The sequence below is a fragment of the Nanorana parkeri genome, unplaced genomic scaffold, assembly GCF_000935625.1.
Source record: "Nanorana parkeri isolate BGI_ZX_2015 unplaced genomic scaffold, ASM93562v1 scaffold651, whole genome shotgun sequence".
Lineage (NCBI taxonomy): Eukaryota > Metazoa > Chordata > Amphibia > Anura > Dicroglossidae > Nanorana > Nanorana parkeri.
This window is the reverse complement of record NW_017306919.1, coordinates 211,977-226,368: the sequence shown is the minus strand read 5'-3', so window position 1 is coordinate 226,368 and position 14,392 is coordinate 211,977.

Genomic DNA, 14,392 nt, shown 5'->3' with positions numbered 1-14,392 from the left:
TTTTGAAAATATAAAATGCTATATAAATAATATAATAAATACATTTAAATAAACACGTGAATGCAAATGGTTATCTACTAAAGAAAAACAAGTCTATACATGACGTGGCCTTTTAGCCTCTAAAGTACCAATTCAAAATGGTATTACTTTTTGTGAAAAGTCTAAGTATATAGATTGCATATGCATCTTATAACATATAAAGGCAATAAAAAGAGAAGACGTTAGTGATTTCACGATTTTTTAATTATCTTTTTTTCTCTTCAGGGCTACCTCACTAGCAAGCAATGGTATATCTATTGACTGCTAGTTGTTCCAGCACAGGAGGGGTTTATAAAGCAGAAACATATGCAAAAACAGCAACGTTTTCAGACTACCTGACTTTTCAAGGGAACAATTCATACAGCTGCAAGCAGTGCTATCCTGTGAGAACCCTCCCTTAGCAACAGGAGTTGCCATGGAGACACACACTGGAACAAGAATATGTTGGAATTTTTCAATGAAATCATTAGGTTTTGGTAGGAATAAAGCAAGCAAATAATTGTCAATTATTTACTGAAATATCGTGGGTGTATTAAAAGTTGGTTGACGACACATAAAAAGGTCTCAGCTGTTCGCTACATGTCTCCAGGCAATTTTAAAAAAGGGGGTTAATCTTTCTTTGAATTAAAAAATGCACAACAGTATATAAGCCTTTATAAAAAAGGAAATGACTCTGGGTGTTCACAGTGCTGTGAACATGAAAGCAAAAGCTGAAAAAAAATCAATATCTGCAAACTGTACTGTCAATGCAATGATTCGATGACTAGGTCGGGCGAAAAGCTCGAACAAGCAGTAGTCAGACTTCGACAAATGGACCGGTTACCTAGGTAAATGATTAATCCACCTAAAACTGATCCATTTGTTTTGAGGGATTTTGATCATGATCATTTGTACCAGATCCCAGGGTTTTCCCTCATCCATAGTCCAGCGTGTATGTCATATCATTCTCTGCTTGATGCCAACCAGTAGCATCATACATCTCTTGCTGCATTATCCACAAAAATATCAAATGAAACCAGCAAAGGCTATGTGATGCTACTGTATGCCCAATACACTAGAATTCACTGGAAAACATACACAACATAGCTGAAAAGGTAAAGGGTAAATACTCTTCTGTTGGCAAGGCTTAAACAAAGGACATCAGGTTTACACACAGGAAAAATGCAAGAGAAGCTACAGTCTCCATAATAGTGCCAATCATTTCAACCCACCAACATACTTTGGGGATTTTTTGATGGATGCTTATTGAAGAGCTTGATCCCTTAAAGAGGAACTAAGCTCAGGAGTTCAATCATAAAAATACATTTGAGTATCTTAACTATTAACAAAAATGTTTCTTATTTGTGTAGATCCTCAAATCATCTCTGAACTGGTGCTGACACTGTCCTTTCTTCTGCAGGGTGACTACTTTTATTCCCCATGGTCCCTGTGTGTGTTGTAAAGTAGCCACCGCTCCAAACTCACTCCCGTGATGGACTACAATCTCATGTTTAGTTTACTCATTTGTATTGAGATTATAGTCCATCAAGGGAGTGAGCTTAGAGCAGTGGCCCCTTTACAACACCAATCAGGAAGCCAGGCTGCCTCTTAGTGTCACGAGGGACCGTGAAACCGATGTTCTTTCAATAGAACATTGGCTTCCCAGGCAATCAGCAAGCCGGGTGCTTCCTGATTAGCTGGGCCACAGTACCTTGGGATGCTGGTATTCGGTATCGGCAAGTAACGGAAAAAAAAATTGGTACTCGAAACCGGTATTGGTGCATCCCTAATTTATAGAGATCATACATTTCCTCATTCAACACATGTTACTGTTTGCTTCTAAACATTTGAGCGACTTTTTCTACAAGTATAAGTCTGCACTGGCTACATATCTTAAAGTACAACTCTACCCAAAATTTTAAAAATCTATGGATTCCAAGAAAAACAATATATATGAACACATTTTACCGAATCTTGTTTCTTCTTTCAAAAATACCTGGTGGTCCTGTTGACCCTCAGGTCTTCTTTCAGGAGGATAATAATGCTTCACTGCAGAGTGGTTAAAAACATTTTTTAAGTCTGTATAGCTTCTGAATAGAGTACTGAGGATTTTTTCTTATCACATGTGATTTAGAAGTGAATGATCCCAGTAGTGACAATACCCATCCATTTGAAATGTTTTGAAGGGGTAATATTCATTTTAACTGTTGTAGCCTTGCGAGGCAATGCCACCAGGTAATTTGGCAGCATTGTCACCCAAGACTCTCCGCCAGAGGGGCTAAGAGGCCCAGAAAGAAATTAGTTTTACAGGGAAAGAGCTGGCTTTTCAGCTCTTTCCATGTTTTCTCGATTGTAGCTGGGTTCTAGGACCCTGTCGATTTCTGGATCCAGGTTGTGCCAACTACTGGAATAGGCTGATCAGGTGGCTGGAGGCAGCCTTGTTAAGAGAGACTGACCAGAGTTCGGTGGAGGAGATGGTGTGTGTGAGAGGCACATGAGAGCCAAGCCTACTGGCGTGTGTGCTGGAAGCACGAGAGACAGTAGAGGGACTGGGAGAGGCAAAGAGGCCCAGTGACACACACGGGAGTTGTAGAGCCGCAGGAGTCACACGGGGGGTATGGAGTGGCTGGAACTACACAGGTGTGTGGAAGGGTCTTTGGGGTGCTAAAGTGCATAAAAGGCTGCAGAGAAACAGTTTCCTCTGTGGCGGAGTACCCCAAAAGTCCTGAGACTGGGAGTTGTGGGCAACAATCTTTAGTCAGTGAGACTGTTCAGATTAATTTGCAGAATATAAGACTAATTATGTTACTGTGTTATGCTGAAGACAAGTGGACTTTGTGTTTTGTTTGCTGATGAAAAGCTCTTTTCTGTTTGTGAAGAATAAAGAGACTGTCCTTTTATGTTAAAGAGGCTTTAGGAGTGATCACTAAGTGCTCACCACATGTGCTAAGTTCCCCAAATATCACACTGTGCAGTTCAAAACTAAGTCCATAACACAGTCCTCTCCTCTGTTATGTAGCACATTGAGGGAAACTGCTGCACAGCAGGTGAGGGACATGGCCCGAGTGTTAGAGGTTGCCTCGGTGTTGAATATGTTAGGTCATTCTTTAAGCTGATACAGCCAGCACCCACAGTTCTGCAACACTCTTCTCCTCAGCACTAGAACAACAAGTACAACAGTAAACTGCCAGCCAAAAATATATAAAAAATCCAGCACCACAGTGGTTTGTTGGTTAGCATTTTTGCCTTGCAGCACTGGGGGTCCCTGGGTCGAATCCTGGTCAGGACCCTATCTGCATGGCATTTGCATGTTCTCCCTGTGCATGGCTGGGTTTCCTTCAACAGTCCAAAGACATGATGGTAGTTTAATTGGCTCCTGTCTAAATCGGCCCTCTGATGTGTGTGCGTGTATGTATGCATGTGAGATAAGGACATTAGCTTGTAAGCTATTTGAGGGCAAGGATGGATTTGAATGAATAGTATGTAAAAATGCTGCATAAATACCTGTAATAAATAATCAGGAAGAAAGGGATGATGCTGTTGTATTCAGGCAGACTTCTGAAGGCTGAGGGCCTGTTCACATGAGATCAGGTCCTGATCAGGTCCTGATCAGCAGACGTGGAGCTGCTGATGCATTGCGTTTTTTGGCCGCGTTTTTTTTTTGCTGGAGTGGGGCTGTTAGTATGTTAGCTGCAGCGCAGTGCGTTTTTGACGCGTTTGCGTATCCGTTCCGTTTCCGGACCTGACAAAATGTGACATGCAGTATTTTTTCTGTCGTAAGCTGAACGGACTGCACACGTGAGAACTGTAGCCCATAAAACACATAGGGATACATTGGGATGCATTTTGAGTGCAGCAGCGTACGGAGCCGGTCAGCACACAAAACGGACGTCGTGTGAACAGGCCCTAAGTCGATTCACCTTCAAACTGTTAATGAACAAAGTTTCAGATCTATAATTTCTGGACCAAGAGATTTCTTTTTAGAGCTTAACTATGTGTATTGGTACCTGTCATGAGGATCCATATCCTTCATGATGATACCCAAATCTAAGAACTCCTTTATGCTAGGACAGGTTTAAAACTCACTCACTTGCTGTTAATTAGGCTTCAGGGAACACATTAATAATAATATATATTATTATTCACTTTTAACGAGATCCAAGGGACCCCAGCACATTAGGCATTTTCCATGTTTGGTCTCACTTTAGTCCCCTCTTAAACTGTCTTCTATATCTTACTTTAGTGAGACTGATTCAAGTGCCTAAAGCTTGGTCTCAGCCTCCAGGTGACGCAGTGGGGTTGAGTTACTAAAGGACACTCTTCACTTAGCAAATGTAATGTTTACTGAGCTAAATGGATAAGGTGGAGCTGTGTTAACTTTAATCAACCAATCATGTTCTATTTTTTTTTCTCCCCCTTTTTAAGTAAAAAGCCTCCACTCCTTTAGTACATTAACCCAAGTGGGAAAACCAAACTCTATGACAGTAGGAGAATGGCAGCCTTCATCAAAAAACTATTTAGGTTGATGGCTAGCCTTTGGAAATTAACATATTCTTAACAAACAGTAAATAAGCTTTAAAAGAAGCCCTTATTGAACTCTGTAGGTGCAGGCGCTGTGAAGCAACCCATCTTCAAAGTTTACAGTAGTAGGCATTTTTACTTTCATTTTAGCAGCTCAGCTCACCCTGTTTCCCCCTCCCAGCAGTGATTTGGCAGCTTGCCACCCTTCCAATGTCTAATGTAAACATTAGATAAAATAAAGTACTCAGAAAATGGGGATAGCAGATTGACAGCTGACTGCTGTGTTTTCTGTGTCCCACGGTGTCTGTGCAGGTGCACGCTGCCGGGCTTCTTGCATTGACTTACCCTGTGTCTCTCCTCTTCTCCCGGCCGAAGGTTTCTACTTAACGGAGAAATATGGGGTAAGTGTTTTTCCCCACAGTTCTCAGGGTCACTGGAGGACATAAACTAGCGTCCTCCCGTGACCCAAAGCTCAGTATATGGCGAGCTACAGCTCGCGGTATACTGAGACTGCCGCAGCCGGGACGGATCCCGACATTACTTTTCTTTTGATTACTTTTTTTATTCAGAGGTAGCGAGCAGATTTATGCAAAAAAATAAGGTTTAATTCTACTTTAATTTAATCAATCCAATAATGTCCTGTTCTGTTCACTCCATCACAGCCCATGTGTGTTCTTTATTTTATCACTTTATGACAGTTTGTTTTTTGTTTTGTTTCTTTTCAGAAAGACGTTATAAGTAGGGATGTACCGATACCAGTATCTGTATTGGTGCCGATACCATGTATTTGGCAGAGCACTCATACTCTCCCAAAATGCTCCGATATCTTCCCCAATACCGGAACTTCGGGTCAGAGGAAGATTTCTTCTGACAAGCAGTTCCATAGGGGAACATAGAGCCAGCTTCCTGGCCAATCAAGAAGCCAGGAGGCTGGTCATTACTTGCCGCCCAGCTTCCTGATTGCCCGGGAAGCCGGCTCCATGCCGATTGCGATTGGCTGGGAATCCGACTTCCCTGCCAATCGAGTCAGCCCAAAAAAATGGAGCCGGCATACGGGGCAATCAGGAAGCCGGGTGGCATGTCATTACCCGCCACCCGGCTTCCTGATTACCCATGAAGCCAGCTCCACGCAAGTGGAAGCACTGGTATCAGTACTTGGTATATGCGAGTACCGAAAGCAAAATATTGGTACTTGATACTGAAAAACCGGTATCCCTAGTTATAAGGTTTTAAAGCAGAACTCCGGGGAAAAAAATCTTAAACCTTGCAGTGGGGCTACCCCTGCACCACAACAATTACGTGTTTGTTTGTGTCTGGGTTAGATGATAAAAGATACTCACCAGATCCTCAGAGCCCCACGGTGCTTAGACCGGTCCCTGGAGCCTCTCTCCCCCTCCGCTTCAGCGGTCTAAAGATCTTTGAGTCATCACGTTCTATATAATGTACTGGACGTGAGGATGCTGATGGGCATACCACAGCTGCAGCAGAGAAGGAGATAGGCAGGAGGGAGCTCTGTCACAGCTGTCTGGATCTGAGGCTTGGGTGAGTATAACCTTTTTTTTACCTTAACACAAAAACAAACAACCCTTGCAGTGCGGGGGTAGCCCCACTGCAAGTACGAGAATGTTTTCCCTAGAGTTCTGCCCTCAAATTGTAAATTGTTCTTAATAGAGTGCATTGAATATGCTTTTAGGTATAGTCACAGTTTTTTTTGCTTTTCATTTTAAAATGTTTTTTAAAATCTGTGCCTGATAAAAAAAAGAATCTCAAAGCGGAACTAACTTTTAGATCACATTAAAAAAACATCAAATTAAAAAAAATGGTGGCTAGCACAAACTACAGTAGGTGAAATGTTTCAAAGTGCACAATCGTGGTTAAGTAAAAAAGAGAGATCTCACTGAACACTACAAGAAAGACCAGCATTAATAAAAATAACTCGCCCCACTCTGCCTTTTTGCCTTGATACAACTGCAAGCACTATTGATTTTTATTATGTTCAGCATCTTGTAAACAGAGGTGGATGTGTGTGTGGATGTGTTGGACCTTTGAATTAGTCATATGGAAATGAGGTACAGGCACTGCAGGGTTAAACTGTTGAGTCGTGACTGCTTGTAGCAGTCAAATTCTCTCCAAGGATAAATAATTAAAGCTTCAGGAAGAATAAGCACACAGGAAGCAGCAGAGATTGGATATACGTAGGTGTTAAGGGCATTCATTTTTATCCAATCGCTGAATAAAGACTGCAATGTTCATGCAATCTTGTTCATTCACTGATACGTGACCTGCAATACAATGGGAGTCTGCAGTGTTCAGTTCTGCATCACAGACAAGAAAGCTTTCCACATAGCACTATAGCTGTATCAGAGATGGACATTCCTCTGGAAAGTGCGCTGCAGCCAGGGTTTACACCTTTAACCCCAAGGAGAGCACTGCAAAATAACCTCATTGGCCTCACAGCTATATTAATGTATGGGTAGGACAGCAGTGATTACTGTTCGACAGATATGTACATGTTTACTTTACAAAAAAAAGTGTTAGTAAATGCTTATTTCACATACCCACAGTGCATACAACCTTATTTATGGGTGTCCTAAATGACAATTAAACCCTAAAAGTTGTACTATGTGAAAACTTATGACATTCACAATTATATGACGCCTCCAAACATTCTGAGATGACATCATATATACAGTGTGTGTGTGTGTGTGTGTATTTATATTCTGTATATATACACTATATTGCCAAAAGTATTGGGACACCCCCCCAAATCATTGGATTCAGGTGTTCCAATCACCTCCATGGCCACAGGTGTATAAAATCAATCACGTAGGCATGCAGACGATTCTACAAACATTTGTGAAAGAAAGGGTCGCTCTCAGGGGCGTGGTACCGTCATAGGTTGCCACCTGCACAATAAGTCCATCCGTGACATTTCCTTGCTACTAAATATTCCACGGTCACCTGTTAGTGGTATTATAACAAAGTGGAAGCAACTGGGAAAAACAGCAACTCAGCCATGAAGTGGTAGGTTACATAAAATTACAGAGCGGGTTCAGCGCATGCTGAAGCCCACAGTCCGCAGAAGTCGCCAACTGTCTGCAGAGTCAATAGCTACAGACCTCCAAACTTTGTGTGGCCTTCAGATTGGTGCAACAACAGTGCATAGAGGGCTTCATGGAATGGGTTTCCATGGCTGAGCAGCTGCATCCAAGCCTTACATCACCAAGTGCAATGCAAAGCGTCAGATGCATTGGTGTAAAGCACGCCGCCACTGAACTGTAGAGAAGTGGAGACGTGTTCTCTGGAGTGATGGATCACACTTCTCTGTCTGGCAATTAGATGGACGTGTCTGGATTTGGCGGTTGTCAGGAGAACGGTACTTGCCGGACTGCATTGTGCCAAGTGTAAAGTTTGGTGGAGGGGGATTATGGTGTGGGGTTGTTTTTCAGGGGTTGGGCTTGGCCCCTTTGTTCTAGTGAAGGGAACTCTTAAGGCATCAGCATACCAAGACATGTTGGACAATTTCATGCTCCCAACTTTGTAGGAACATTGGCACCAAAAAAATGAATGGGTGTGAATGGGGCTAGTTCACACCGCTCTGTTCCCTTGTGCTAATAAAAGCGCACTACTTTTTTTAGCACAGCATTGGCTCCCATGTGAACTAGCCCGATTCACACCCATTTATTTTTGGTACCCTTCTGTTTTCTTTTGAAAAACTGATCGTAACGCAACGGAAGGAAATCGGAAGATACAATTGTAAGTCAACAGACCCTCTGTTAACTTGCGATTTCCTGCCGATTTTGGTGTGAATGCCCCCTTAAAGTAGTATTGAACTCTCAAACCTTTTTCGATTTTGAATCCAGATGAAACAAATATATATTGCCCAGCAACTTTTTTATTTACATACCATCTGATGAAATCACTTACAATGGATGCTGTTCCCTGAGGTTGAAGTTTTTAAGTTGTAAGCTGTGAGTGTCTCCACAAACACAGCAAATCAAGACACTCCTCTTGCCTTGCTGTGGGTCACGTCGGGTAAATAGACACCAAACATGTGAAGCCTTAAAATTGTGCGCGCCTGCGAAATCGCGAAAAACGACCGTACCCAAAATTGGCCATAGGCGACGCTTTAAAAGATTTTACTGCTCATCAGTTTAGTGTTATCAGTGATTGATGGCCCTAGAATTATTACTCTCACTGCTACATTCACGGCGATATGTAACATGTGCTGTGTAATTGGCGCAATCGTCGTTTTTGTGTGTAGACGCACCTTAAAGTATTTTTGGGCATCTATGTGGGGGTGGGGGACTTGAAACATTTTTGTGGGGTTTTTTTTGTGTGTTTGTAAATTTTATTTATCTTGTGACCAATTTTTTTTTTACACTTAACTTTATTGTTATCACAAAGGGGGTAAGAATCCCCCTATGTGATATCAAATTACAGTGACAGGTCCCCTTTATGGAGACATCAGTGGTCTCTAAGACCCCTAATGTCCCCTAGCGACCCCCAGAGAAGCTGATGAAGCACAGATCTGCTTCATCAGCTTCTCTCCGGTTTCTGTACCGCAGAGTGACAGAGGAATGCGGAAGTGATGTAGTAAACATCACTTCCTGCATTCAGAGACCGGGAAGGAGAGCAGAGGGAGATCATGTACTAATCTCCCTCTGTTCTCAGTGCACGGAGCTACATTGCCCATCCCAGGTGGACGCCCGGGATCGCGGGGACGGCAGCGGCGGGGGCATCGACCACGAGAAGAGGTAAGGAGGAGGGGCGCACAGAGACATGCAGCATACAAGCAATTCGCTGGCTGTTTAAAATTCTGGTGGTTTCTGGCTCGTGCGCACCAGGGGGCGCGCACAAGCACGCGCAGGCATGAAGGGCGTCTAAAGACGCCCACCTGCATCCAGAAGACTCCCGTCCGGCCGTTTTTCAACGTTCGGCGGACGGGAGGTGGTTAAAAGTAACAATATTTGCACTGTGCTAATCCATAGTTGTTTTATATGGCATCACTTAATCAGAATTGTAAAAATGGATGCTTTGTGGATCGTTTTAAAATGATGGAGCATTATAAGGTTATAAGGCTTTTAGGGCACCCAAAGACATCTGTCTACAAAATTTTAATTCAACTTCAACTATTTTTTATTAGACAGACACACTCTCAGATTGTTAGACCCCATTTACACTGAGCCACAAGCTGATTTGAGCTGAACAACTTTGGGCGACATTGAGCTACATTGAGCTGCGGTGCACATTTTGTCGAGCTATGTAGCGCTTCTTTTGGCAGTCTATCAAAGTCTATTGGGGATAAATTGCTTGAAATTCTCCGAAAAACAGCTCATGTTTGAGCGACAAGCTACAGGTGACACTGAGCTGCAAGAGGTGAACATCTCCATTGAAATGCATTGGAAGAGCTACATTGAACTACATTGAGCTTCATATTTGAGCGATTTTTTGGAGCGGAAATCGCGCTACAAAACGCAGAGTGTGAATGGGGTCTTAAATCTATAATTGAACAAAGTAACAGATAAAAAAGGTAACTCTAAGAAACCCTTCATTTCAAATAACCTAAATTCTCAGTAACTAAAATGTGTTCGGAGGAAAGATTTAATTCTGGCTTCCATTAAGGCATTCAGTGTTAGTGAATTGAGGAAAGAGATCAGATCGTAATTTTACAATTATGCATTAAGACTGTAACAGTGAGCATAATTATCATAGTACAAACACACCCCTGGGGCTCTTTAAAGATACAAAAAGTGGTGGAACGCCCTAAATCTCTGTGAGGTAATTATCCACTGTTAGATAATCACTAGAATTACCTAATTTTAAGATGTTATTGGGGGAAAGAAGAAAAGATGCTCTTCCATTTTTACCTTTTGAAAGTAGCAGATTTACTGCTTTCTTCTATTAGCATAAAATGAATACTTCAATATCTGCACATTGTGTGTGATGTTGCACTTGTAAGCTAGATTCTTAAAAGCCCTTTCACACGGGCAGCCGGATCTAAATGCCCATGTATTTAGACCTGGCTGCCCATAGGCTAACAGGGTTATTCACAAAAGGGTGAAGAGTTTGGAGAAGGCAAGAGAAGTGAACAATCTAGGACAACATAGTTGAACTGGAAAGTGAGCTGAATTGGAGAATTTTTCCAAATCAGCTATGTTGTCCTAGACTGTTCACTTCTCCTGCCTTCTCCAAACTCTTCACCCTTTTGTGAAAAACCCTGTAAGTGTGGGATTCTGACCAGGTCCACCTGAAAAACTGGCAGGCAGACCTGATCAGACGCCCAATATTAGTCTATGGCCAGCCCGATCTAAACGTACGGGCATCTGTTTACATCCAGTTAAGCCCTGCTCCGGCTAGGTCCAGAAAAACAAACGGATCAGAGTTCCGTTTCGTTGGACCTGACCATGCCAGACGGGGTGGTAAACGGACACATGTTTGTTTGCATCCAAATCTGCTTGTCACTCGTCCCCCTCCGCCCCTTGCCTGCTCTGCCAGGCCTGCACTTGGTTTAAGGGTCTAGTTGGGATTTTTAGGGGGATCACGCATTTTTCCCCCCATTTTGGAGGGTGGGGTTCCTCAAAATTCCTACCAGACCTAAATGGCCTGGTATGACTTTTGGGGGGAACCCCACGCACTTTTAATTTTTTTTACTCCTAACATTGCTACCAGACCTAAAGAGTCTTGTTTCTCAGTGGCTACAACTGACTTGCTGTGTTCCGTATCGTATTAGCTGTAAATGTGTGCTGTAATATCCACTTGAACAATAAGGACTAAGAAAGGTAGCTTAGACCAGTCTCTTACGTAGGCTATAATTGCAAATTTCAGACGGTTTTTGAACCAGATGAAATTAATTTCACGGTGCCGCTTTTGGCACCCTTCCATCCGGCATCCCTCGATCAGCTGGTCGAAGGACCAGGTTGGAAAATTCTCTGTTGAATGGAGCTAGAAGCCAATCAGCCAGTGGCCGCTGTCAGAATACAAGATAAACAGCAGGGGATTCCTCCTAAGCACTGATGGAGGAATCTGTTCTATTTTTTTTTCGATCAGACCGCAGCTTGAACGAAAAAAAAATTAAGAAGTAATACCTGGCTTTCAATAACAAGCAAGGCTCCCCTAAATGCGAAATCCCATAAGATGGAGCTGTCTATAATAGAAAAACAGGCAGTACAATGTATCAAAATTTTATGAAAAAATAGAAAACAACATTAAACAAAATCGCATCAAAAAACAACCAACTGACAAAGACATTTAAAATCAATAAAAGGCAAGTCCTCCTTAGTATGGCCCGAGTGAAAAAAGGTGCAGTTGAAAATATATTTTGACCAAATAAATGGTCAAAAAACTAACTTTAAGTACAAGCGCTGTATAGAAAAAGCAGATACATATGTATCAAATGGAGAGCTACTCACTGTACAGTGTATTTGGATGGTTAGGCAGTCCCTGCAGGAAGTAGTATTGAAGCTGTGTCCGCTGTGTCCACACGATCCAGACTCTGAAATCTGTTTCAATCAATTGTGGTGATGTGATCAAGATGGAAAGGTGCTGCAAGGTCTCCACACTGACATCCACCTGCAGGGTGATCCACAATCTATGTTGCTGGATGAGGTTTAAAGATTTTATTCCACACATGCAGGTGCACTTGAAGGCGCAGATAAAAGGAAATCCATGAGTCAGATATCACTTGCGTGGCAGGTTGAAAATCTGTCAGTGTTGTCACAGCCGGTATATTAAACACATCGCCGGCTGGGGATCTATCTGTGGGTTCACACAGCAGGCTCTCACAGCGAGTAAATATCCTCCTGCCATAATACCTGGCTTTATGGCAATGTGCGCCAACTGTATTATTTATTCCAGGGCTTGACAAATTTGCATTGAATATAGGAGTCAGCTAAAAAAGTTAGGAGCCAGTTTTTTTTAAACTGACAAATCCTTTTTTTTTTGCACGTTGGCACACTCGCTGCGAATTTACATTTGTATGTGCGTGCACACGGGGGCCTTAAAAAATTTACGGAGTTGTTGTAAGAGAATTCCGCTAAAGGGAGAAGAGAAGCCCAGTAATACTGAGAGAATTACATAAAGCACCGCAGATACTGCTCCAGGGTCTGGTTGGTGTGCTCCGTCTGCCCGTTTGTCTGGGGATGGTAGGCCAAAGAGAAGTGGTTAGCAATCCCCAGAGTCCTGCAAAGTTCCCTTCAGATCTTGGATGTAAACTGGATGCCATGGTCAGATACTGTAGAGCTGGGCACCCCACAGAGACATACAATCTCCTTAAAGAGGGCCTGAGCGGTGTCAGAGTCAGAAGGAGTGCTGATAATAGGGACAAAATGGGCCTTGGTAAGGTGATCCACAATCACAAAGATGGAGGTAAATCCTTTCCGAAGGAGGCAACTCCACAATAAAGTCCATGTCGACCCTGTACCCTGGTCAAGACTTGACTTTCTTGGTCTAGTTCCGGATACAGACCACACAGGTTTGTACATAAGAACGGCAGTCCGCCCTTAGGCTGGGCCACCAAAAGTAACGATGCACTAATTCAGCATTCTTAGCGGCCCCGAATTGTCCCGCCAACTGATGATCATGGCAGAGTTTAAGAACCGAAGTGCGCACCTCGGGAGGCACGAACACTCGGTCCAGGTGAAAAAACAGGCCCTCCTTTTCCTGGAAACTGAGGCCAGCCAGTAGATTCTCCTTGAAGGAGGCTCGTCGTAACCGCAACATCAGATCCATTTTCAGAATCAGGAAACTGTGAGCAGGTAAAAAATTGTCAGAAAGGCAGGATCCTCGGTTTCAGGATACAACTATGATAAGGCATTGTGTTTGATGTTTTTGGAACCAGGAGGGTATGTGATGTGAAGGGAGAAGCGGGAGAAAAACAACGCCCACCTGCCTTGTCGGGGTCTATGGTGCTCTGCTGACCAAAGATACTCCAAGTTTTTATGGTCCATGAAGACCAGAATCGAGTGAGCCGAACCTTCCAGTGGCACCATTCCTCTAAAGCATGATGGCCAGAAGCTCCCAGGCACCCACATCGTAATTGTTCTCTGCAGAGGTAAGTTTACGGGGGGAAAAGCCACATTGTGGAGCAATGACTTCTCTCCCTGATGTTGGGAAAGGACAGCTCCGATGGCACTTTCAGAGGCGTTTACTTCAAAGACATAAGGGAGAGCGGGGTCCGGATGTCTCAGAATAGAGGCAGAGGTGAAGAGAGTCTTAAGTCAGTCAAAGGCAGATTGGGCTGCCAGAGTCCACTGAAAATGAGTCCCCAGTTTGGTAAGCTGAGTGATAGGACTAATGATAGCTAAGAAGCCTTTAAAAGGAGAACTATGGGGTTAGGGCTTTTCCACATAGTTCTCCTAAGGGTAACGGGAGTACACAAACTAGCGTCCTCCCGTCATCCATCGCTGTATACTGAGACGCCGGAACGGATCCCGACAATTCTGTCTGGTTCCACTCAGCTGCGTGAGTGACAGCTGGCTCTGCCTATCTAGAGGCAGAGCCAGCTGTAATCACCCACTCCCTCGTCCGTTCCGCCAGTCAGCGCTGGAGGATCGGACAGGGGAGGGATCCCTGCAGGGAGCTGTGAGTGACAGTCACGGCTCTCTGCAGGGATAGATCTAGAAGTTAGCGAGTGCCGGTATGTGTTCGTTCACTTCCGGATCTACTGTGCCGACCTGTGACAGTTTCATTGTCACAGGTTGGCATACATTATGAGGCCGAGTGAATATCACCCGCCTCATAATTCTCCTTTAATGTATTTTCTATAAAAATTGGCCAGGAAATGGCCTGATTCACCGCAGTAGAGATTGTTTTGTCTGCGTTGTTGACGGTCTTCAGGCATTAAAAGGTGAAT